At 44.5% G+C, this 27,114-nt stretch overlaps 2 long non-coding RNA genes across 2 annotated transcripts; both read right to left on the bottom strand.

Annotated features, from left to right (window-relative positions):
- Nucleotides 1-1,574: 1,574 nt before the first annotated feature.
- On the bottom strand, nt 1,575-3,183 carry LOC132341465 (uncharacterized). The gene is made up of 2 exons (XR_009490223.1): nt 2,068-3,183; nt 1,575-1,946 (listed from the first exon to the last, which is right to left on the bottom strand). It is a non-coding gene; the product is annotated as an uncharacterized LOC132341465 (long non-coding RNA).
- A 12,149-nt stretch (nt 3,184-15,332) lies between these two features.
- On the bottom strand, nt 15,333-23,745 carry LOC132341468 (uncharacterized). The gene is made up of 3 exons (XR_009490226.1): nt 23,600-23,745; nt 22,501-22,645; nt 15,333-15,999 (listed from the first exon to the last, which is right to left on the bottom strand). It is a non-coding gene; the product is annotated as an uncharacterized LOC132341468 (long non-coding RNA).
- Nucleotides 23,746-27,114: the final 3,369 nt, after the last annotated feature.

Below are 27,114 nucleotides of genomic sequence, written 5' to 3'. Positions count from 1 at the left end.
GAAGAGATGGCAAATTCAGAGAGATATCACAGCATACAGATGGACTGAATGCTTCATAAGAGGAGGAGGGGTTGGCTACAGAGAGCCAATCCCTGACATGAACGTAAGCACGTAGCTATTGGTCAATGAGCTGGGGGGTAACCAATCATAGCCAATCAAGTTCGAACGCAGAGTCTTTTGAATTGCCTATATAAAGAGCTGTACACACCAATAAACTCTACTGCATGAAACCCCAATGTGTGCTGTCTCTCTCCATCATCAATAACATATGATGCCCTGGGTGAGGACGATAACTAAGCCACAAGAAAAGAAAATGGACAAAACACCAGAGTGACAGCCGTGAGCTGTGAGGAAAATACAGCCAAAGAGCCGCGTGAAACAAAAAGCTGGAGAAGCTGAAAAAGCTGAAAAATAGAAGAAAAACCCCACTGAAGAAATGGGTGGCTTTGTCTCCATGAAGGATCATCCAGTTATGAAGGTATGGAAACAATTTCTTGAGGAATGGGACATAGATTATGATGAAGAGGCATGGTTAGCTTTACTAATGTGGGCTAAGGACCACAGATTGGACACAACTAAAGAGGCTGCCCTTGATTTGAATACTTGGGCATGAACTGGACGATTTATAATTCAAGCAGCTCCCAGAGGCGACAAAAGCGCAATAGAAGTTATAAAGCCCTGGAAACTTATTTTAGATTTAATGAGAATGTTAAATACCGAGGCACATGGTGAGGACTAGGTGCTGGAGGAGTTAGCGGGGGAGTTGGGCACCCTTCCAAGCCCGCAGAAGAGGTGACTGGACAACATGGGCGTGCTGGCCTGAATGCACCTGTACCGAGATGTTGTGTGGTGCCGGAACACCCTGTGCCCATGCTGCAGGGCTGCTGTGCTGAGCTAAACTGCCCCATGGCTGTGTGGAGCTGCTGTCCTGGGTCAGACCATGCCACCATTTTGGCTGGGCGGCCCGTGACCATGACACAGCTCCATGCGGCTCCTGGGACCACCCCCTCACCACTGGAGCTGCCCATGCCCCTCACCACCATGGAAACGCCCAGCCTGCCCCTGCCCGTAGCTGGTTGGTTCAGCCCAGAAACCATGCCCACAGTCCTCCCTCCATTGGCCACCCCTGCCTGCTGCTGCAAGTCGGGGGGGGGGGGGGGAGGGGCAGATGACATCACTACAAATGCCCGGATATTGTCACTATATCCCACCCGGAAATGGACCAGAACCGCGAAGTCCCAGCACAGCAATGCCAAATCACACTCCTAGCCCTGGCCCTGGCCCCACACTTGCCGCTGCTGCAGCACCGTTGCACCTACAGTCAAGGTTTCAACAACCCAAGGAAGCCCCTGCAACCCTGCCAATACCAGCTCCAGCCTCATCGATGTTCCAAGCAGAAGCCATCCCAACTCAAGACCCGGTAATCTTCTGGATGGAGGTAAAACAATATCTTGGTTTGTAAAGATAGGTGTCTGCTTAAGGAAGGTAGGAGCTGCCCCTGAAATGGAAAATGTAAACCCCCTCCTTCCAAATTATTGTGATTTTGAAATAAAAAGGCTCTCAGGCAAAGATATGGGAATAGGAAAAACAGTTCTTTACTAGGAAAACTAAAAAAAAAAAAAATTTATAGTACCAACAAAAAAAGCCAATGACAGAGTCAGAATATGACCTGACACCCTGTGGGTCAGGGTGTTGGTAGCAGTCCAGTGGAATGGATGCTGCAGTCCTGGAGTGACAGATGTGGTTCTGTTGAAGCAGTGATCCTCTAGAAGGGTGTAGTCTTCCTCTGAAGATCCAGTGGTGGTGTAGATGGACCTGGTCTTCCTCTGGGAATCTAGTGAGAAAGATCTGCTCCTTTGGGATTCCAGTGGAAAAGCCTTGCTGTGGTCTTCCAGATCTCTGATTATATCCAGGTAGGAATGCTTGGCTCCTCCCTCTGGGTAGAGCTTCTCACAATGGGATGAGGTAGTTTTATCAGTCATGCAGTGAGACTCAATGGCCCATTAACAGAAGATATCTCCCCAGAGGGAAGATTGGTTGTGGAAGAGATAAAGAAAACTGCCCCACCTGGTTTTAACAGGCGGCCCAATTAACAGAAGATAACTGCCCCACCTCTAACAGATAGGAATAGAATACCTCTATTTCCAACCTAAGACAAACAAAAAGCAATACAATGTGGGGATATAGAGGGGGCTGAACTAATTTCTCTACCCATGTATTCACCATCATCAGAAGACTGGCTGCAGGGGGGGGAGCGGCCATTGTTCAGACTCCCCCCAACCCCGCAGTGCCGGCGCGCCATGATATCGGGGCCGGAGCCCCACCCCCCCCACCGCAGGCGACGGAGGCGTCTGCACAGCCCGTTCGGTGGCCGCCCCCCCGCTAGCGCCAGAAGCCCCTGCAGCGCCCACACAGCGGCGTCCGGGACCATCCCCGCCGTGCCTGCACGAGCCCTTCGGCATTTCTTCCATGCCCCGTGTTGCTATGGAAGCGCTCGGCCCACCTCCGCCTCCCGCTGATTGGTTCAGTCCTGGAACTTGGCCTTCGCTTGACACACCCATTCGCAGCGGCACCGGGTCCCCCAGAGAAACCGGAAGCATCGCAGCGCCGGAAGCTGGAAGAGAAGCCGGCAGCCCCAGAACCGTGGCCCCCGTCGGCGCCGGATGCATCTGTGCAGCCCACGCGGCGACTGCTGAGCCACCGGCATCAAAGGCGCCTGCACGGCAGCCGGGATCGGCCCCGCCGTGGCGCCCGGGACCCCCTCCGTCGCGCCGGCAGTAACCCGGAATAATGCCAGAAGCCGGACGTTGAGCGGCTCCTGAACCCGGAAGTGCCAGCAGCGTGCTCTCGGAGCCTGCTGACGCACCGCACCGCACCCCACCCCACCTACAAACAAGGCTTAAACAGCCTGAGGAACTCATATCACTGATGGCTACGCGAGACCCCCAGAGAGGGAACACGAGCTATTGCCCTCCTGCCGACTCCCGAGAGGAAGCCTCCGCTCCACCCCTGCTCCTGTCGGATACCACCCCCACACATAATCCAGTTAGCTTCTGGAAGGAGAGGTACTCAAGCATGAAACAAGACCCAAAAGAATTATATGCACAAAATCTGCACAAAAGTAACTTCTGGAAATTCTGGTGTTAAACTCTGCTAACTAGTTTTAATATTTACCCACTTAAAAATAAGCTAAAGGTTTTTAAAAGTGCCTTTTTGGACTTGGTGTAAAATCATGTCAGCTACAGTTTTCAAAGAAAGATATTGTTAAGTATACTAATAATACATTTGCAAAAATTAGTAACATATTACAAAATTGAAATCAATAAATGTAACCTTGTCTCTTAAGTGTTTATTTTTACTAAGTTTTATACTCAATGCCTGGCACAAACATGCATCCAGCTATAAAATATTATTTGATGTTACTTACCTGTACTCCTTTGATTATTCATAAGTTATGTTAAGAAACTTTTTCAGTAAATACTAATAAAAGTTTGTTTTTAAAGCAGCGTTAAGGGAATCCTTCCAGTCAAGTTCCTGGCTCTGGCCAAGCCTTGGATCTGGCTGGCAGGGAAGTATGCCATGAATCCCAGGTGGTTTTGTCCTAAAAATTAAATCGAGTCACTTTGACTTGTAAAGTTGGTCTTATAAAAGCTGAACCCTCTTTTCGAGGTAAACTTGGAAGCCTTGTTCTGGAAAAAGCTATCCAAGTCTAGCTATGACAGACCCTGGGTGTGAAGGTAAAGCATTTAGGCATTCGTAAGTATTTTTGTTCAGTGGCGTTTATTGTTTACTAGATGTGTTGCTTTACTGTTCATAATAAGTGCATGTTATCTGAATTTAATAGGTAAATTACATTCTTGTTATAGCTGTTAAGACTGAAAACAGAAGTGAGTACTAATAACCTGTTTAGCTACCACAGCAAACAGAACTTATTTGCCTTGTTATAAACACATCCAAATGGTACTATACAGTATACAGTGGAATCACAATCAAAGACTGGAAAATTATCAGCCTGGTTGCTCAGTTCAATGCTCCTTCTGCATTTTCAGTTTCTGTGTCTAAAAACAGAGATACAAACATAAAAAAATAATATTCAGAACACCTACAAATATGCATTTTGATTGACTAGTGCTCACCAGGTCAAGGCCTGCATGAGCATTGAAACATTTGAAATGATCATGTTTAAGTTGGTTTGTGTTGTGGTTTGGAATGGGAAGAAAATTTGAGGAAGTGATGTAAAGCTTTTTGTGTAACTGATAATCTATTAAACTACTGAGAAGCTGGACACACCTCTGTGAAACACACATGTTAAAGACGAAAAAACTCGGGGACTTCCTCTTTCCTTTCTGGTCGGCGAGGAGGTGGCGGGCCCCGGCCCCGGTCCCTGTCTCAGCCAGGCTGGGCCGAGCAGTCTTGCTGCGGGCTGGGCCCTTTCCCCTCTCGAGGGCCGCCCGCCAGGCCCTCATCGGCTCCGTTTTGGCCGGGCCAGACTCCCAGCAGCTGCCAGGCAGGAAGGCGGGAGAGCAGGGCTGGCCGCAGCTTTTAAGATTTTGCCATTAAGCCTCCTACCCCCAGCATGGCTGTCATGGTTTGAGCCTGGCGCAATGCCAGTGCTTCCATGAGACAAAATTGAGAACCACGAGAGAACTGGTTTTTCCCTCTTGTAGAGAAGTCTCCATAACCTTCACAAGAGAGACTTCTCTCCCTAAGTAAACTGAGAAAAGACTATTTTTAAAGTAGTGAGCTGACTAGAAATTTTAAGTTTTATTTCTTTACATTGTCAGTAAGAAAGAAAAAGTTGTAAGAAGACAAGTCTTCTGAAGAGTTTGTTTTGAGTCTTACTACCTTTTTCCTCTTAGTCACTTTTAATAAAATTTTCTTTATACCCTTTTAAAGTTTTGAGCCTGCTTTACCTTTCCCCTAATCCTATCTCACAGCAAGAAGTGAGTGTATTAGTAATCAGCCAGCACCGGACCCACCACATTCTTTAGTGTGTTAGCCAAGAAAATCTCAAAATTAAGAAAATCTTAAATTAGCAAACGTAAACCACTACAGTTTGTTTGTAATGTTCAAATTTTAAGTTGAAAATTTAAAGTAAGTAACCTGCAGCATGCCACCCAGTAACATTGTACCTTTGATAGCTCTTAGACATGATAATAAAAAACTGATGGGGCACACCAATAGCTGAAAAAATTTGCTTTGTCAGTTTGGTAAGGAGTTTCATTCTCCTTATACAGTGTTTGTTGTCCTTCTTGCAAGGGGCCCTGCAGAAAGATAATAAACACGGCTTTTCTATTTTAAAACAGAAAAGGGGGAACTATCACAGCATACAGATGAACTGTATGCTTCATAAGCGGAGGAGGGGTTTGGCTACAGAGAGCCAATCCTTGACGTGAATGTAAGCAGGTAGCTATTGGTCAATGAGCTGGGTGGTAACCAATCATAGCCAATCAAGTTTGAACGCAGACTCTTTTGAATTGCCTATATAAAGAGCTGTATACAGTAATAAACTCTCTCTACTGCATGAAACCCTGATGTGTGTCATCTCTCCATCTCTGCCATCTATGACAGAATCCTTTTGGAGTTCTGAGTCCTTTTCGTGGGTGTGGCCTTGGCTTTCACTCAGTCTCTATCAGTCCCTCCTGTGCTGGAAAATGTGGCATCTGGAGCCCCGGTGGGCCACAGGTGTGAGCTCCCGGTGTATTTCTGGGTTATCAGTCCAGAGCAGGGCTGATCAGTTCCAAGAAAAAGAAAAGCCACAGTCCAGGGAACTTCTCTGCCTCAGCTAGCTAGAAAAAACTAAAAGCAAAGGAGAGCTCTCTCCCATTCGTTGTCCATGCTGCAGACAACACACGCCGAGAGAAAGGAATTCTGGGGGAGTGAAAATGAAGCTTCTGCACACACAAACTGCATGCCACCGCTTCCCCCTCCTTTTGCTCTCAGATCTCTCTGAGCCTAGCTTAAAGATACAAGACCCATTTCTGAGCAAAAAGACAGATGATGGGGATACCAGTGTCATAAAGTCACCCCAGGACACCAGGGGAGGCACATGGGTGTTCCCACCTGGTCTAAACATATAGTAATCCATTGGATGCTATATTTTTAAGTGGCATGAGTGGTGGGGGACCCTCACCACCCAGACCAGGTGAAGGGGAGCAATGAGATGTTGGGACCCTCGGAATGGTGATATGTTTCTAGCTAACCAGTCACTCTCTCTCTGCGCCTCCACACACCCACCCTCCCTCCCTCCCTCCCTCCCTCCCTCCCTCTCTTTCTCTCCTTCTTTCCTCTTTCTTTCTCTTTGCCTCTTTCACTATTAAATAAAATATATCAAATTTTTTGGCACTAACGTCTAACCTCATTTGATTTTAATTGAGTTTTGGGATATATTTCAAACCTTTCTGGGTTCCATCCCTTTTATTCACAGAGACTTAGTTTTCCTTGCTCTTCTGTCACCATGATATTTTATGAAAATCCCTTCGCCAGGATTTCTTCTCCTGGGAAGCTGGGAAGCTTCAGCTTCTCCCTGTTTTGCTGCTTTGGAATGTGATTTGGAAAATTGTTTATCCAAACATGTGAATTGTTTATAATTAATGGCCAATCACAGCCAGCTGTGTCACACTCTCTGAGTCAGTCACGGGTTTTTATTATTCATTCTTTTCTAGCCTTCTGATGTATCCTTTCTCTTTCTTTAGTATAGTTTTAGTATATAATATCATATCATATCATATCATAAAATAAAATAATAAATCAGCCTTCTGAGAACGTGGAGTCAAATTCTTATCTCTCACCTCGTCCTGGGGACCTCACAACACCACACTCTTCTGCATTAATTCAGATCATAACAGTTATGGCACACAGTGGTAGTGTAATTCAGCAACCAATATTACACTTTCTTAGTTAAAGACAATTATACAGGGCAAAGACTCCAAAATGAGTTACCTCTCCTTTAGTTTTAACCAATCCCCTTTTACCAATAGATACAAATGTGAGAAGATATAGGTGAAAAAATAACAGTTTACTAAAAAGAAAAACATCAACAACCAAGATAACAGCAATAACCGCTAGATACAAATGTGCTGAATCCTGTGGCCTCCCTGGGAACAAAGAAAACAAGACGGCCAAGAAGTCCCTCCTCCCAAGACGGCTGTAACCATAGAGACCACATGAAGCACAAGATAAAGACAATATGGCGGAGAAGTCCCTCTTGGCTCAACCTTCCCCCTGGAGCAAAGAAAGCCTGTGAAGGTAGGAGCTTAAGAAGCAGTTCTGGTGGCAGATGAGGGGTGCTGACATTGTCTGGGGCAGCTCTGGACCTCTGGTGTCAGTTTCCCTGCTCCTTCTCTATGACTACAGCAGTGTGTGGGTGTGTAAGGTCAGCCCTGCCACATGCTGCCTCCTCCTGACATCTGCCGGACTCAGTGTCTGTACTGCTTTCTCAGGACACTGCTCCAATTGGGCAGTGAGCAGGGGTGGGGGGGGAAGAAAATGGACTTGCCGGGCACCAAAACCTGTGGCCCCAGCTGCAGTTCCAGAGCTGTAACTTCAGCACCATTTAGCTTGGGAATGGCCATGCTGCCTCTCCTCAGCTCACTTGTCCTTCAGAAGCACCTTGGAAATGGGAAAGAATCCACAGGTTGTGCAGTGCTAGGGTCTGCTGATCCCTTCATTTCAGCAAGCCAGAGAAAATGGACCTCTTTCCATTTGTGCTATGACTTTTTCCCTGCCAAAACCACACCCATGGCTGTGACGTGAATTGTCGCTGTTGAGTTAGGAATGGCTGAAGAAAGGCGACATTGACTCCATGCTCAGAAGGCATAAAGCAAGCTTTATTAGGAACTTCACATATTTTATAGACAGGATCGTTCACCCAGAACCTGATTGGTTCTTATCAACACCCCTCACACCATTGGTTAAGTAGGAACAACTTCTGCTAAAATATCTTTCCATAAACATCACGTACAAACATTCCACATGTTCACAAACACCAGGTGCAGAGATTAAGATATGAATTGTTTTAATTCTTTCTCTGAGCATTCTCACAACTTCCCTAGGACGATACCTGGGAAAGTTATCTGTTTCTCTCTCTGATTAAACTGTCACATCCACAGTGAATGGTATTTGAAAAGACAGCACTGAAAACTCCACCCCTTGTCTCTGTACCCAAGACATATAAAATTCAACATTATGGGCTGTTTTCACCCAAAAATCAAATCCCCCTGAGGTACACATCGTGTTTCCCTGTCCCTCTGCATTACTCACCAAGTGCACCCAGGTCCTTCAGCAAAAACAATCCCATGGATAGCTTTGCTTTTGCTTGAGGCAGGACTAATCCAAACTGTCTTCCCTAACACATTCCTCATATGCACCACGGGGACTTTATTCCCTTCTGTGGTACATGGAGGTTTTGATTGGGCAGGGACAGCTTGATTGGTAGAAATTCTAGCGTTAACTAACCAGGTGGCATTTGGTAAATATAGATTCCAATAATTTAAAGTCTTGTTAGCGTTCAGGAACACATAATCACAAGAAATTATTATATGCAGGTGCTTTTATTGAAGAGCTCTGGGTGTCAGGGGTAAAGATCCAAATCTGACTCCGACATAGGTTCGGGATGGATATGCTTTTATATTCTATCGTTATATAACTTTCATGTTAATTATTAAACTTACATTGTTCTATAGTATACATAGGTTTCAGCCAAGCATGGCCACCTTAGACTAGGAACATACAGTTTCTCATTGTTCTTCTTATGATTATACAATAATTATTTTAATCACTAAACAATCATTTCAGCTAGCAATTATACTACTTACGCAGGTAAAACACAAGGCTTAACATTTCAGAGTTTATCTTAGCAATTTCCAGGGTGCCACTATCATTATCCCCCCTTTGAAAGCATTTTCACTTCACTATAGGTGTAAATGTTTTCACTTGATACAGTCCTTTACTTCTCAATTTATGTTTGATGTTCTTCAAATCCAGGGTTGATGTAAAAGTTGTCGTGGATGCTATCACGGGCTGGAGAACCAGAAGATAGTGGGCGTGGATCTCGTGTCAGTGCCTTTATTATTTTCTGGTTCCAGGACGTTTTCTTCTGTATTTCTCTCCTTAAGATGCTGTAAACTAACCAAATTGCTAAGAATACAATTAGTAAGATTATCACACTCTCAATGATAGATTTAATCCATGAACTCACATTGCACCCTAACCCTTTAAAGATTTTTCCTAACCAGCTTGTAGTCAAATCCTTTTGCTCTTCTTGTGCCTCATGCTCTATTTGTTTCAGCTGATTGATGTCATATTCTACATCTGCAGTTACATTTGGGATGTGAACGCAGCAATGATTAACTCGTCCCTTTAAAAACCCACATACTCCATGCTCCTTCAGGAGTAACAAATCTAAGACTAATCGATTTTGCAAAGTCATTTTTGGGGTGGCTTGTAATTGTACGTTTAATTCTTTAAATCCTTCCCGGGTGATTCTTGCTAGTCTATCTACTTGGCCTGTAAGTTTGTACAGCATCTCTCTATTCTGATAGTTTGCTATAGGACCGAGTAAAGACTCTAGGGCCCACCCAAGTTTCACTCCACTAGAGGGTTCTTGCCAAGTGTCATCTGGATTTTTGTTGTCTAGAACTTCTCGTCTTGCTCTTATCTGCAGAAGTTCATGTTTTCCATTAAATGGGGACTTTTTCCAAATTGGACATAAGGTTGGGAGGCCCAAAGTAATTTCCTTTACTTTCCCATCTACAGGCAGATGTGTTGTCCAGGTACCATCCTTTGTTGCCCATACAAATTGTCCTGGACTTTTAATTGTACTCCTGGTACATCCTATAATCACTTTATAATTCATTTTGCCTTGTTTATGTTTGATCCCTCTGCAAGCACAACCAATTTGTAGGGCTATTGCCAGGGGTGGCATCTGTTTTATCTCTGCATTATCAGAAGTGAAGTCATAAGTTTTATTGCATGCCCACCAACTTACTTTGTCTGCCCACGTTCTGCTACTACTGGCAGTGTATGTTACTGCTGGATCTGTTTCATTCTCTGAGCCTTCCCACTTAATACACCAAGGGGTGTTTGCCATATATTGGAATTTTTGAAGTATACTCACAGACCACGCACTGTCCCAAGGCTCTATCTGATCTTTCTGATCCTCGGCCTCACACTTCCATACCAGAGTAGTTTCTGTAACATTTTCTATGATCTTTTTATAGTGTGGCAAATAGCATTGCCATTGTGTGATGCCTCCTGACTGTCCCAAAGGGGTTCCTAGTATGCCATCACTTAGAATACAGTCTTTCTGGCTCATAGGTCTCATCCATGTTCCTACTTTCTCCCAAGTTTCCTTGACCACCTGTCTCGGTTCGAGTACCTATTTGCATGCAATTGTTTTGTTCTTTTGTACTTCAGGTAGTTTTGATGCTATGATTCCCCAATTTACTGGATCTCCTGCTGCCTTAGGTATTGGCAGACAGGCAGTTATTCTACTGGTGTTTTGTACTTTGGCAAAATCTTTGACTAATCTAATCATTACATTCTCAGCTCGAACTGCGTTAGAAATTTTTATCACTTGTGTTTCTGCCTCTCTCTTCATTCTAGAATGAAGAGTGGTTAGTTGATCTTTTTGCATCCCACATCTCAAAGACATTAATGACCATAACATTAGCACAATTACTAATAGCATTCTCAAAGTAATTAAACACATCTTATCTGCAGTCTTGGTTCCACAGTTTACACAGTCTGTGATCCAGGATGGACTTTCTTCACTCGGGTATAGTGAATCCAGGGGTCCACACCGGCTACTTTCACTGCTGTAAAGGTGGTCAGCAGTACCTGATAGGGTCCATTCCACTTTTCTTTCAGTGGTTCTTCGTTCCAGTTTTTAATGTACACCTCGTCTCCTGGAAGTATGCTATGAACTGGGTTCTCGAGAGTTATTGATCTATTCCACACGAGGATGCTCCAGAGCCGAGCTAAAGTTTTCCCAAGAGACTGAACATAATTATACACTTCCTGTTTTCCTGTAACGTGTACATTAGGGTTAGGCTCAGGAGATTCATATGGTTTCCCATACAATATCTCATAAGGACTGATGACATCCCGCTCCTAGGTTTTATCCTAATCCTCAACAGTGCTATTGGCAAAGCCTGGGGCCACTGCAGCTTGGCTTCTTGGCATATTTTACTGATTTGCCTCTTTAGTGTCTGATTCATCCTCTCTACCTGTCCACTTGACTGGGGTCTCCACGGTGTGTGGAGGTCCCAAGTTATCCCCAGCAATCTACTTACTTCTTTTACTACTGTAGCTATGAAATGGGGCCCCCTATATTTTCCCAAAATTTGGAAATTTCTGGGATGCCAAAGTAAGGATTTTTGCCTGTATCATTACATTGAGAAAGTCTGATTTTATTATCATACTTACAATTTACTTTTTTTTTCTTTTTCCTGGGTCCAGTACATGGTTGGTTCTTCTGGGACATACCATATAGAAGTTCCGTTACTGACCTTGCATCTTTTACAGGCAGTTTTTCCTACTTCATGAATGAACTATTTCCCAGTGCACCAGAGACATTCTTCCCCTATGACTATTGAACTCAAAATCCACCCCTCTGTTCAGTTCTCTCCACTTATACTTGTTTGGTTCCACTTAAGGAGCTCAATTGGGCATAAGCTGCTGCCTTTCCATGGCCATTCTTCTGACATCAAAGCCCCTCCACAGACCCAGCAATTTGCTATCTTAAGTTCTCTACTTACTCTTTCCCCCAGTTCCACAAACTGATTTTTACCCATTCTTGAGATATCTATTTATTTTTCTAATTGCTGTTAAAGTTTCATATACAAATCATCAGTTGAGATTGGCACAGGTTTAGGTGGTTGTACAGGCTTAGCCTTTGTGTTTATCAATTGCTCTTGTACGAAATCTTGTGCTTTGTTTCCAATAACATAGGTGAAACAAATCCATCTCTCCCCTTTTGGGCATTGACTTCCCATTCTCTTACCACTTGTTCCTAAGTTCTCCACAATCCAGTACTTTTTCCCATTGTGCATGCAATTGCCTAATTTGGATCGGTTATAACAGTGACTGTTGACACGAGTGTGAGTAATAAAAAAGGAACCTCGCTGTCTTTCCATCTATAGCTTGCGGTAACACCTGTGGCATGGCCTTGTCGATATTCAGAAAGGGAAAAGACAACAAATGAGTGACAGAAAAAGGAATAACAGAGGTCCAGTATGGCTTATACTCCCACCTCCCATGCCTATGGGGGTTGCAACCCACAGCAGGTGTATTTGATCTCCTTGGTGGCGAATACAGAGGCCAATCTGGTCTTGCCCTCTATTTCCTTGTCACTTTCTCTTAGCTAATTTCCAGGCAAATAGTTTTTGACACTCCTTAACTGTAGTTTCCCACCATTCCTCAGGTATCTCCCATTCAACAGGCACTAAAAATTCCCATCCACAAAACAAAATTATTATTTCAGTTGCCTCGAGTTCTACCTGGATAGGAGATCGATTTGGCACTTGACACTTCCTGCAATGAGAGTGTTGATTATGTGAACTACTGTAGCAGACACGGGGCTAGCTAAAGCCCTGTGGAGAATGGAGGCTTAGAGATAAGAAAATGCCAAGTCATAGTAACTAAGCCAGAAGTCTTCTCCCTGGTCCTCCGGGCCACCTTATCTTTCTGTGACACCATAGGCTATTTTCCGTAACCCTTACAAATTGGTCACTTCCTGAGCCCTGTTAACCCTATATAAGGGGCCACTTTAGCCCATTCTGGGAGAAGAGCTGTCGTCTGAACCCTTCACAGATCCTTCAATAAACTACCGTGGAACCACCGGAGGCTGTCTTCTCTCTCTCTCTCGTCTGCTTTCCTGGAAGCCACTACTAGCCAGAGCGCCTTAGCAAGCTAAAGAGCTGAAACTATAAAAGAGCAGAGATCACTAAGAGCTGACAATCACTGAGCTTGCTAAGGGTGGCCACAGCTATAGAGCAGTTCGGGTTTCGGACACCCAGCCTCCGGAAGGCTGGGCTGGCCGACCCGGGCCTGCCTGCTTCCTGGGGCACCCTGAACCTGCAGGAATCCAGCTATCCGGCTAGAAGCAGCCCCCGTGGCTTTTTCCAAACTACAATACCAATTCTCACAATTCAAGCATTTACTTATAACCCAGCTAGCATGTCCAGTGTCGGAATGAATCAAATGAAGTTTACTGACGGAAATAGTAATTCCCCTTCTTCCCTGTACAATTTACGGGCTAAGGTCAGAATACAAAAACAGTCTTGACCCCTCTGTCTGAAGTATTCCTCAACAAGGAGATGTTTTAGTCAGGCAGTGCTCGGAACCACTGATATAAGCATTGCCTCATTTCTTAATTAGATGTTATTCTTTGTACATTTCTTGGATCATTTGGGTTTTCCCAAACTATTACCACTCAGTTCCTATTGGGAAGTCAGTTCGGTATCACCCGGTTTAAATGTGATAGTCCATTCTTCAGGTCCTTTCACAAGTCCTTTGATTCTGCTGGCATGAATTCACCCTCTTTCCATGATTCAGATTGTTGCTTCAGTAGTACCTGGAAAGGACTTCTTAATAGCATAGTAATAAAAGAAAGACAATACTGCATTAACTTTTACCATTCGCTTTTCTTCCAAACTTTCTGAGTTTTAGCTAAAAGTTTTCTCCACAGTAGCCTCTTCTTATATCCAGCTGTGCTAATAGCTGCAGAGGCAAATTCTTCTTTCTGTGAGTTACAGTTAGTTAAATAAGAAAGGCCAGACCGATTTTCACACGAGATATATCACGTCTATTGCTTTTTACTTTTTGGGCAACATTTAATTGTTTTAGCCTTACAAACCCATTCTTCAGAGAAGAAAAAAAAAACAAACAGCTTCTTTTTAACAGCAAACAAAAACTTCTTACTTAAGAAAAACCACTTTGTGAGGTTTGGAAAGTCAGCAATCTCTGCTTTGATTTCATCTTTTAGTGCTAGCCCCCTCCCCCTCTTTTCACAGCCTTGCTGTCAATGCTTTTCTTTGCCCTTCCCTTGCTGCTGCCACTTCACTGCAGGGCCAGAGCAGGGGAGAACAGCCACGGGCATGGGGACCCTGGTGGCATGCCTTGAGTCCCTTTTGCCCCCTCTCTCTCTTCTTCTCTCTCTTTCCTTTTCTCTCTCTCTCTCTTGACCCACTTACCGGGGCCGACGCTGCCATCCTGGACTCAGGACCCCGACAGTCTGGGAGCCACCCCGGCAGTTCCACCACTGAGCCAGCCCACTCCTGGGCAGCAAACATGTGTAATCTGCTCCCAGCACCGCCGCTGGGTCACCTCCATGAATCGGTCCCTGCCACAGCCCCTGAGACCCTGCCACTTGTAGGGAGCGGTCAAGCACCTCCCAACCATGGCAACCCCAAAACTTGGCGTTCTCAGGTACTCCTGACATTCTTTTTCTTTCTATAGTAAACTTATCCTCTTTTCCCATCAAGGTGGGCCTGTTCTGCTAAACCTTAAAAGTTCGGCTCTTAACAACCATGTCTTAAGACACTACCCTGCCTTTCATGCAAAAAAAAAAACAAACTGCATTCACACTTCTGCTCTCTTCTAGCACCAAGATGTGATCACTCCACATTCCAATGTCCCAGAGTCTGCTAACCATCCCCCTACTTTAACTTCTCTATTTCTTCTCTTCTTACTTATTTTTTCTTTGATTCAACACACCTCAGACAGTATGAGGTGTACACAACTAATTTACTTCCAAAAGTAAGCTTACAACTTTCTTTTACTAGGATTGCAGTAGTTGTTATAACTTAAATACATACTGGCTAGCTGTGGCTTACTGGATCTAACATCTTTGATATATAAGCTATTAGATATTTTTTAATCTTCCTTGCTCCTGAATTAAAATTTTATGAGCTACTCCATTTTCTGTATTTATGTATAAATGATAAAGGACTTTTCTAACAAAGGTAAGCTTAAAGCTGGTACTTAGGCTAGTTTTAACTTCAACTCTTTTAATTTAACAATATCTTCCTTGGTCCGTTTTATATCATCTCCCTCTGTCAATTTTTCATACACAAATTTTACTGCCTGTGTGTACCCCTCAATCCATAATCTATAATATTTCAATAATCCAAGTAATTTTCTGATCTCCCTCTTTGAAGAGGGAGGCAGAAGGGATAAAATTCCTGCAATTCTCTCATGGTTGGGTTTCCAGCTTGTCACGATCCGTCCCTACGGACAGGTTTCGTGATGGTTCATAAGGGATCTCAGGGTGCAAAAAGAACCAACATGGTACAAGGGGGTTTGCAATTATGATCAAAACAAATGCACTTTTATTGAATGACCACAGCAAAATGTAATAGAGGGATTAAGGGAGAGAAAGATAGAGAAAGAGAGAGAGAAAGAAAAGGGGAATATAGCTATCAAACGTAGAGACGAAATCCTTAGGTCCAATCCAGTCGAGGATCCGCCTGTTACGTTGGGGAGATCTCAGAGATGCAGTTCATCTGGACTCCAATTATACACTTTTTGATGGGGGGAAGGGAGATTATTTCGAAACTGAATCTATTGTATCTTCTAGTAAAAAAAATGGTATTTGGAAAAGGGGTACACACAGTTCATATCTTAGTGGGCGAGGGCCATTGTTTTTGTGGTCCAATGCCCGCACCTGCAACATCCATCTTGCTTTGGTCAGCTCGCCTCCCCCGCGCACCTCCCCAGGCTGGGGGCTTCAGTCCCAGTCCTTGGGGAGTGTGAGGGAGGCCTTTCTCACATGAGGATTCCTCGGGTTTTTCTCTGGTGGAGAGGCTTCTGTCATCTCAGTTTGTCTGTCACGGCAGTTGTAGATGAACGAGAGGGGTCTTCTGTGGGGGACCACCCAAAAGCTCAGGAGAAGTCCAGCCAGGCCAAGAGGTGGGACAGCTTCCAAGGCTATTGTTGCAAAAGGGCACAGTGCCCCCTTCTTCTCACTGGGCTCAGTGTAGCATGCAGCAAATGCACCTGTGAAAACAAGAGCTTAGCAATGCTCTCAGGTCTCAGGGCCCTTGGCATGTAACTTTCTCCTACAAAGCCAGAGATTTTAGACAGGGGAGTCTTTTCTTCAGTGGTCCCCCAATGACAGTTGTGAGGCAGATGAAGGATTTTTCGGACAGACTCTCACACAGCTACCTTTATTTATTAAGTGTCTAAGATATTTTACCTCTGGTTCTACAAATTACAGTTTCCCTTTTGATACCCTTAATCCTTTTTCCCCGAGAAAATATAAAAGTTGTATAGTAGCCTCTCCAACTTCAGCTTCCCCAGATAGTAAAAGATCACCCACATATTGGATAATTTGTATTCCAGGAGGAGTAGGGAAATCTTGTAGTATTGTTTCTAAAGCTTGCCCAAATAAGTTTGGGGATTCCATAAACCCCTGTGGTAACTTTGTCCATCTTAACTGCTGCTTTCTCCCAGTTTTTGGATCCTCCCATTCAAAGGCAAAAATATCTCGGCTCTCTTTGGCTACTGGGCAAGCCCAAAAAGCATCTTTAAGATCCACCAGACTAAACCACTGATGCTGGGGTGGGACTTAGATGAGTATAAGGATTTGGTACCACTGGGTAGCAAGTCTGAGTTATTTTATTAACCTCCCTTAAATCTTGTACTAGTCCTTAACTCCCATCGGACTTCTTTACTGGGAGAATAGGGGTATTATGAGGAGACATACATGGTTCTAATGTCCCATCCTGTATTAGTCCTGCTGTTACTGGCTTCAAACCTTCCCTTCCTTCTAAACATATAGGATATTGACGTACATGTATAGGACAATCTTCTCTCTCAATTGTAATCCTTATGGGGTCAATATTTAATCCTCCCCTATTCCCTTCCCCAGCCCAAACTTCCTTATTGATTTTTTCTTCCTCCTCTTGGCCAAATTTTAAAACTCTAGCTGTCATTTTCCCATCTTCTGGTATAACCCCTATTCCTAAGTGTACTTGTAAGTCCCCCCCCAATAAGTTGCTACCTGCCCCTGGGACCAATAAGACATCTCCCATCCAAATTTTAGTTTCCCCATCAATTACCACATCTTTAATGACCGGAACTGTAAAACTTTTGCCTTTTGCCCCTGTTAGTTTTGCCTTCTGCTTGCTCACACTATATCCTTTTGAAATATCTAACAGGCAGGTTCTTTCTGCCCCTGTGTCTACTACAAATTCCAATTCTTCTTCTTGGGGACCCACTTTTAAAGTTATCACAGGCTCCAGATGGTATTTGTCCCCTAAAAAATAGAGCCTATGACCTCGCTATTCCTCCTCTGTGCCTATCTCTTAAAGATTTTCAGATCTTTTGCCTGCTTTGGACAATTTTTCCTATAATGCCCTTTGCCCCCACAGTAATGACAGACAATTCTGGAATGCTCCTGAGACTTGGTTTGTATTGGGGTTCTATTCCTTTCCCTTCCCCTGTCTCTACCACCTTCATATTTAGGAGTAGTGCCTGTATGGTTTTGATTTTTCTGGAAATTGTTCTCTCGCATGGTGGCTACCACAAGTTTTGCTTTCAGTTTAGCCTTTTCTTCATCTCTCTGGACATAAACTTTCTGAGCTCGTTTAATAAATCATCTAATGATCTACTATGCCAATCTTTAATTTTTTCTAATTTTTTCCTAATATCTGGCCAAGCGTTAGTAACAAAGGTAATCCTTAACAATGCTTTTCCCACATCATCTTCAGGGTCTATCCCAGAATATTGTTTCATATTTCTCCTAAGTCTGTCTAACCATTCAGTTGGAGTCTCTTCCTCCTCCTGCTGTGCCTCAAAAGCCTTTTTAGCATTTTGCCCTCGGGGTGCTGCCCCTTTTATTCCCTTGATTATTAAGTTACAATATTCATTCATATGTTTTCTCCCCTCCTCATTATTTTGACCCCACTCAGGAGGTGCAGTTGGTATTTTGTCTTCTCCAAGAGGCCCCTGCAGATTATCCTTTTCCCAAGCTTTTATTCCAGCTGCTCTGATTAATTGCCTCTCTTCCTGAGAAAATAATATTTTCATCATGGATTGAATCTCTTCCCAAGTATAAATTTTTGGACCTAAAAACTGGTCTAATTGTTCAGCTGTGCCTATGGGATCCTCCGAAATCCCTTTGATCTCTTTCTTAAATTTTCTGACCTCAGAGGAAGTCAGAGGGGCATTTACAAACCCTCTTCCGCCCCCTCCCATGGGAACCTCTCTTAATGGAAATAGACCAATCCCTTCATCTAACTATTTTCCTTTTTTATCTTCTATAGCCTTTCTCCTGTGTTTTGAGAAAGAATTTGGAGAGGGCTGCCTTTGAACTGAGCTCCGAGTGTTTCGATAAGGTGCTTTCTCTAGAGAGAGTTTCCCTGAACAGCCGGAGCTGTGGTTACCAAGGTAACGGAGCTCAGGGCTGGACGGGGCCTGAAGGGAGGATATCACGCCAGGGCTCGGTTCTCCAAGGGCGGGACGTAGGCGTGGTCTTTGGCCGGAACCGCCAGAGGAGGGATCATTTCCGGGGTATACCAGACCGGAGAGTGGACAGCCTGCACGTGGTTAATGGCGGCAGAGGCAAAGCAGCAGAGGCGGCACCCAGCACAGCAGGCACGAGCAGGGCAGTCTGGGATTGGGTAGTGGGGGGAGCGGTCAGGGATGGGACGGCTGGGACCAACGGGACCCCTGTCACGGTTTGGGTCGTAGACCATGAAGCAGGAGGGACCTCGGGCATGGCCGTTAGGGCGGCCGCGGTCCAGGCGGCCGGAACCGGGGCAGACAAATTCACCGGCGGGGCCGGGGTTGGGATGTGGTCAGGGGCAGGCAGAGCTGAAGCGGGCAGCGAGCCGGGACCTGGGACAGACACCTCGGCCGCAAACGGAGGGGGCAAGACTTGCGAAGAATCCCACTCTTTTTCTGTTTTTTTCTCGTTCCCCTCCCTTTACTTTTCCCTTTTTCTTTTCTTGTTTTGCCTCGGGAGCTTCTGATACTTTAAAGATTTTTATTTTCCTAAAATCTCCTGTCCAACACATGGCATATTCTCTTCTAGATTAAACGGTTCCTTTGAATTTACAAATTCAAAGCCTGACAAGTCGACTTTTCAAAAGAGCCGTATCTTGGCCAATAAATGTGGTCAGATCTTATTTCCTTTGTTGGCCATCCTAGCATACAGAATTGTATCATATTTACCTTGTCCTTTCTCCTTGTACAGGGGTTCTTTTTCCCAGTTGGCTAACATAGCTCCCAGAGGGCTATCTTTGGGTATTTCTGTTGGTAATTTTTTTCTCCCGTTTTTTTTTCCTGTATCCACCTTACTGGATTTCTGTCCCATTTTTCAAGATCCTGTCTATTCATCCCCTGCCTCTGTTTTTCACCTTTTTTTTTCTTTTTTTTTTTTAACAACTTAAATACCACTTTTCTTTCAGCTACTCACACACAAAAATAAATAATAAACCACCTTTTTCTCACACTACTTTTCAGTACAATACACCTCCCTCCAAGGAGATAAAGTGAAACTTAAAATACACAATCTACATTACATATACTTTCATTTGTCTACATTCGGTCACCTTTATTTCTCATTCAGTTTCACACATTGTTTCACACCCTCAGGACACAAAGTGGTTTCCTGTCGACAGAAAATCACAGGTCCCTGTGGCCCCCCTCGCCTTGGGGTTGGCCTCCTGGAAGGGCCCTGACTTTGGTTGCCTCTGGTGCCTGTTCACCTGTGAGGCTGTCTGCCTGTCACTCACATGCTTTAGCCACGGCCCCCTCATATGCCCGGGAGGACAACAGCCTGTTTGCAGGTCAGCTACACTTTATGCCACAGCCCCCACCCTTCCGGGGCACAATGGCTCGTTTGCGGGTCACTTACATCTCTTTCCACAGCCCCCTCCCTTCCCATCTGCCCAGGAAGTTGAGGCTGATTTTGTGTTTGACTCACTTTCACACACACAACAAGACAACAATAAGGTACCTTTTACTTTCACATCACCTATTACAAGTTTAGGAGTTACTGGCCAGTCCAGGTGTTTTTGGATATCCCTCAACCCAGCTGTGTTGTCCAACCCCAGATGCTCTTGGGCATTTTTTTATCCCTCAATCCAGCTGTGTGGAACAACTACAAATGCTCTTGGGCATTTTAATTTTTTTTGGCTGTGTTGTCCAACCCCGGATGCTCTTGGGCATTGTCATGGTCTGAGCCTGGCGAAATGCCAGTGCTTCCATGAGAAAACCTCTTTTCCTAGTATCTGCTGTGAGATGTGATCAGAGACAGAGAAGAGCAGGCTCTAACTTATGATTGAAAGGAAAAAAACTTTATTAACATAAAACTACAGGGAAACAACACACAGACCACAGGATGAAAACCTTCCAAATTTCCTCCTCCTCCCCCCACCAAATTTCCTAATTCCGTTACCACCCTTTGGATAATCAATTCTCAGTTCTTTGAGAAGAGAGGAGTCCCTCTTGCACTACAGACTTCACCCAGGAAACAGTCGAAACTTCTCATGTTTCTGTGTCACATGTGGCACCGCCCGGAGAACATTTTGCCATCGTGACCTCTTCCTTCCATGTCCAGTGCTCTCACCACTGCACATGGACCAGAGCTGCTTCTAGGGTTTTTTCCCTTTAAGGATGCTTTGCCCAGTTCCAAAAAAGAGCACAGTCCCTCTCCTTTTGGGACACCTGTCCCCTCCATGTTTCACCCCCTGGGGCTGAGGGGTCTCTCGAACAGAGATCATCTTCCTCCTCTTCTTCATCGAAGACAGAGGGCACCACCACCACCCTCCTCACCCGTTGTCTCTGTTCACACACCTTCACATCACCGCACTCTCCTGGCTCTGAGCCATTGCCTCCCCCTAGAATGCAGTCTCTGTGTCACAGGAACTCAAGGGTTCTGTCCATAGCTATCCAAGAAAAGTCCAGCCAAAAGCCACTCCATCATCTCCTCCCACCTAGAATTCTTCTCAACTTTTCTCAATCTCACCAACTCCAGGAGGAATCAGCATTTGCAAGGTTTCCATCGTCCCAAGAAGGGTTAAAAGTCCCAGGCTCTGCCGGTTTGGTTCATGAACTCCCACGGCTGGCTGCCCTGCTGGGCACCCCCCCCTTCTCCTTCACGCCAGCCAGCCGCGCTATCACAAGCACAGTCTGCTCTCTCTCTCTCTTCCTCTGGGGGGGGGATGGGGGATGGCTGCCCGAAGCCCTCGCAGTGCAATGCTCCTCCACCCTTTGGCCCAGGCCTGGCCTACCTCCCTCCGGCCACATGGCTCCCCTCCCCCCTGCCCAGCTTGGAGCTGGACAGGGGAGAGGTCTCCTCTGGTCCAGGGCCGGAACTCAAAAGGAACTTCCAGTGGGAGTTCACAGCTTTTAACCCCCTGTGTTCTCAGAGGCGTATCCATGCCCTCAGTGGACAAACCAGGTGCCAATATTAAAATCTGGACACCGATTGGCGTGACCACACCATCCCAAAAAAAAACCATTTCCTCTCAAACCACGACAGGCATATCCTCAATCCAGCAGAATTTTGCTCAACCCTGGATGCTCTTGGAATGTTAATCCCTCAACCCAGCAGGTTTTTAGGGGCCCCTCTTGTCCTGTTTCCTAGTGGATTGGGCTAGGAAACACCGCTCCCTACCTCTGAAGAGTCCAACCCCTCCTTGAGACCTAGTCCCAGTTACCCCGGGGGATTCTCTCACTCCTTTTTATCACTTGCTTCATCTCTTTACTGACCACTTTTCTTGTGAAAAGTTTGAAATGCAGCATGGGAGACTCATCACTCACTTGGCAGGTCTGGCATAACCAGCCTGCCTCTCATTCACACACATTCATCCCTGTAGTATATAGTAGAGATAATTCATGCTGTGTATGTATATAAAGTATTGTGAGATCCAACTTATGTCTTTGACCACCCTGGCTGGGAGCAGAGTCTTATTTCTATTCAACTAGTTCCCGGACATCGTTAAGATAATATCAAGCCCGTTAATGTAAGAATGAAATCTTCCCGGCCATGAGCGCCAATTTCCCAGGAATGTCTTAGCAGAATGTCTGAGCCCTTCATGAGAACTTGCACCTGGGGAGATTGCATCTACCAAGGGCACTACTCTGTTACATGTGAAAGAAGGCTATTCTGAAGAAGTCCAGACAGCCATCTGGACCTCTGGACTGGCTTTTGTATACTTCTGCATCTGTATGGTCCCAGTTATACATGTGAAGGGACACAAAAGAACCTTCCCTCATTTCTGCCTCAGGCAAAATAAACCAGCTGCATGAAGCAGTAGGGGTGAACCGCTAAGGAGACGCTGGCACTCTGTCAGTCGGATCCAGGTTCACCCAGCGCCGACTTCTGGGATTGAGGCTGCCTTGGCTGTGGTGTTTTTTTTTCATTTTTTCAAAGTTCTATTTTCTTGTTGATCTAATAAATCTTTGTTAAATTTTTCTATAAATTTGGCTGCCTATTTGATAATTTATAACAATCCCCATGTACCTGCTCCCCCAAAAAGTACTTACCAATCCTTTTTCCTTTCTGGGTTCTTCATGCACACTACTACTCTTGGGGGGGCAATTACCGTGGTTTTAAGGAGCCTTTTTCCCTTCTCTTTGTTTTATTGCCTCCTTTTGTCCACCGATCATAACCTGTGTCTGTCGGTCACACCTGGAGAAACAGAGCAAGGCTGCCAAATCGGGCAGGGCGTGCCTTCCTCACTCTGGCACTCTTAAAGCACGGGCGGCGAGGTGTTAACCACCCTCTGCTACCGTAATTGTGAAGAACACCAATCACTTGCTTTTAGAATTTTAAAGTTAATTAGCAATAAAATGGTTATAAAAATAGTAATATAATTAGAGTAATAATATTTTGGACAACTTGGATTAGGACTGTATGCGACAACAGAAACAAAGAGTTACAGAGGTCCAGGTACCTTTTTCTGGGCAGCATGAGCCTGAAAAAGGACACCTGTTTACAAAGGATTAGCCCTTAAAAGCAATAGCCCGTTGAATATTCATACATCTCATACATGATGCATAAATTCCATTCAAAGGATTCTGTCTGGTCAGTGTCAACTTCTTCCTCTGAATCCTAAACAGTGTCTTCATGGCTGAGCAAGGCGGGAAGAAGTTCGTTTCTTCTGATAAGAGAGCAATAAAGTCTCTTTCTCTGAAAGATTTAGGTGTCCTGTGGCTGCTATCTGGTTCAAGTACCTCATTCCTTTCTTTAATAAATATCCCACGTACATAGTTTCTATTTTAACTACAAAAGTTACATTTTAACTACAAAACTACATTTACCATACTATTAAAATGTTAATACAGCACTACTAATCAATACAACAAAATACATATAGTAAATATCTGCGTAGAGCCATATAATATGCACTTATCACAATACTATTTTCATTGTTAATAAACTTCTAAAGTTTTAACAAAAGTGAAGGGTGTTTTTCACATTCGGGAGCCTGGCTGTCACTGCCCAGCCCTGCCATTTGTCTGCTGCTTCTCCGGATTTTCGCTACACTGTAGCCCTGCGTCTCCTGCCTGCCAGGACACACCTCGGCTCCTGCCACAGCTGCAGTTTCTGCTACCTTTTGCTTTCTACCCAGAGTAAGCCCACCTTGCCATTCCAGCCGCTGCTCCGAGGTTCCTGCTACAGCTCATTGTGCCATCCAGCGGGGCACTGGGATCAGCTGCCCCAGGAGTTTGTAAAAAAAACCCCTTTTCTATCTGTTCTGCCAGCTGCGCCCGCCATTACCCATGTGAGAGAGATGTGACTGAGCTCGCCCCACAGCGCCCCCTGCAGCAGCAGGGGAATCATCGCACCCGCCCTACCTGGCCTGGGAGCCAACAATGCCCCTGCCGGCTGTGACCGTATCAACACCAAAGGGGAAAGTGCCTGACAGCCAATTGAAAGCTGTTGTTGGGTTTCTGGTTTTGTTTGTTGCTGCCATTGTTGTTATTTGTTTGCCTTGTTATACATACTAGTAAAGAAGTGTTACTCCTTTTCCCATATCTTTGCCTGAAAGCCCCTTAATTTCAAAGTTATAATAATTTGGAGGGAGGGGGGGTCATATTCTCCATTCAAAGGGAGGTTCCTGCCTTCCTTGGCAGACACCTGTCTTTCAAACCAAAATACAGGCCATCCCAAGTTGTGGTAATGGCACATATTCCTAATGGATTCCTGGGGTTTGGACTGTATGGGAGTTGTACCTCCAGAAGAACACTGGGGACCCCTACCACCAAGATCAGAAAAAGAGTCGGCAGAACGCCACAGGGACCCATGTGGTGGTGACTATCCTTCTACCTAATCTATCTCTCTGTCTCGCCCCTGCCCCCCCCCCATATTCTGTTAAATAAAATCCATACCATTGACTTTGGCATATGGTCTTGTTTGCACCTTAATTCACGCAGAGGCATCTTTTAATAATCAGACCCTAACATTATTTCATGGTACCATAGCATGTTTTTGGTGTATGAAGTGGGATCATAACAGCCATCTATTTTGTTTTTCCCACTGCAGAAACAGGTATATCAGGAAAGGGCACCTGAAAACAACAAAAAAGAGAAGTATTTTACATTGAGATAAATTCTGCCATAAATTATCTGAAATTCAGATAACTTCTGCCATAAAAACTTTTATAGCAAACAGGAAATTTTCAACATAGAACTTTGCCAAGGATCCCTGTAAGAGCCTAAATGAGAGATGCGGGACTCCAGGCGGCTCTCCAAAATGCAGTTTATTACATCCAAGACGTTACAGCAGTCCAGGGTCATGAGCGACAGAGCCTGTGCCTTCAGCTGTCAGCTCCAGCTGCAGGCAGGCCTGGAGACCCTTTGGTTTTAGTTCCAAGGCATTATGTACTTTGCTGAGCATCTTATTACAGAAGAACCTATCTATACCTTAATTTTTACCCATAGCCTATCATAACTACTATAATTACCATATTCATGTTACTATTCTCCAATCACTAAAAGTTAGTACATTATAGTTTAAACTAGAAGTTGTTTTTCAGTTTTCTTGCAGTGGAAAATTCTCAGACCTTTTTTCGACTTGTAACATCGGCAGGCTTGTTTGCCTGTGCTTTCTGCTTGGTAAAAACATCTTTTGAGGTGGGTTTATCCTTTGCTCTAAGTCATAAATACCCCTTCTAACTAACATACCCTTTGCCTTCTTGGTTATTCAGTAAGAATGGCTCAGCAATTCTTTTCTTCTATATCGAAACTTGCTTCCATCTCTATTCCTTCATCAGACTCTACATTTAAAAATCTTTCTGCTAAGCATACATATCTGTGAGACTTTCTTGTCAAACTTTCATCCTTCCCAACAGATCCCCATGCCACACTGTCACCATCATGCACAGTTTTACAGGACACTGTTTTTTTTAAAACCTAAAACTATTTTCTTTGGACAACTTTTTTTTTCCTCCCTATGTGTTCAATTTCCAGGAACAACTTTTGCACAGAAGCACAGTAAAAGAAGTCTGTAAAGGACCTGACTCTGAAAGCTGGTGTTTCTAGCCTTCTATAGAGTATTTGCCAGTCAAGAACAAAAAGACTTGCTATTGAAAATCCTCCCACAAACATCTAAATCAAGCCTCAGAGAAAATCTGATTAAGATGCTGCTTGCTTAGTTCACTCGGATAACAGTGTAGACACCAGTTTAAGGACTGCAGCCTTGATAGTGCCACTGGAATGAAGGGCTGTGAGTGAAAGCACAGGATTAGGTAACAAGCAAGCCATGGCAGAATTCAACAGACTATAGAAAGCCTGACCCAATGAAACTGCCTCGCATGAAAGAAACAAAAATACAAATGCTGCTTCCAAAACAAAGTCCACAATCTCTTTCCTTGTTTTACCCTGTTAAGGCTTTTAAAACAACAATCAGGTTTGTGGTTGGTAGGAACATCATACCCCATGCATAAAGCCTCATTTTTATCAACAAGCTCTAGTTTATATAACTATAAATACAAGGTTGCATACAAACTGTCGCTTCCTCACGCCAGTCTGTTGACATCGTGTCAATAGAAATCTGCTTCCAAAATGTTGATATTGAGGTGTTCAATAGAGTTAAGCTTCATTCTCCATAAGATTTAGGGTCAGAGGGCGCAAACTGGAAGGGGTCACGTATTAACACAGTGTGGAGTTTCGTTTTCTGTGAGAAGATGGAGTTGAGTTGGCTTGGCTGAGGCATCTCCTTCAGCTGGAGTCCAGAGGGAAGAGCTGGATGTCACATGGGTTCCAGTACAGGGCCACAGCAGAGTTGTAGACCAAGGACCAAACACAGAGGATGAAGAACTCCTCAGGTTGCTCCTCCTCCACACACTTGAATTCAGCTTGGGGAACTTCTGTTACAAGAAACCAAAGTCCAGTGAGGGAAGGTTTGCATGTCTTTGCAAACATGCAGCCCGTGTAAACACTGAAGAAAGAGGTCTGGTGAAAAAAATAATGTAAGGAACTGAACTGTTAGACCTGAAAGAAAATATTTATGGGATAAAAAAATAATTTATAATTTCTTCTTTGAACTGAATGCTACATTAGCATATTGTATTCAACCCTTTTACCGATGGTCACACTCTATTTGCCTGTTAACAAAGACTAGACATGTGAATCCTTTACAAAACACAAAGGTTTTAAGAAAAACTCATTTTTAGCAGCTCCTCAACAGCTTTCTTGCTTGCACACATACTGCCCTGTTTATTCCAGTTTTCCCTAAAAAGCACTGTGCTATTAGTTGTACTCAGCTCCTTAGCAGAATAATCCTTTGTAAAGACTATAAGAATAAACACGGCCTTTGATATGCTTTCAGGAACCCACTGTTATTGCAAACTGACTTTTCCCATCTAATTCTCAAAGCCTTTATGAATGTAGGACTTTCCAGGAGAGGAATGCTCTTCCTCCAGGAAGCAAGGTGGGAAGCATGTCTAGGCTCTGTGGGTGGGCCACTGGGGTCCGGGTGTTATAAATAGGAAGCTTGACTAGGCCAATATTCAAGCAGCAATCAATTTATTAATTAATATGATAAAGTATGAGCAACACAGCGCTGGGTACAGTGGAGGAAGTTTTCCCTCCAACTATACACCGATGGTTGGGGCTTACAGGTATTTATAGGGGAACTCATAAGCTTTCTCAGCA

Source organism: Haemorhous mexicanus, chromosome W, assembly GCF_027477595.1.
Source record: "Haemorhous mexicanus isolate bHaeMex1 chromosome W, bHaeMex1.pri, whole genome shotgun sequence".
Taxonomy (NCBI): domain Eukaryota; kingdom Metazoa; phylum Chordata; class Aves; order Passeriformes; family Fringillidae; genus Haemorhous; species Haemorhous mexicanus.
Note: the sequence above shows the minus strand (reverse complement) of the source record. Positions and strands in the feature narration are given on the sequence as shown.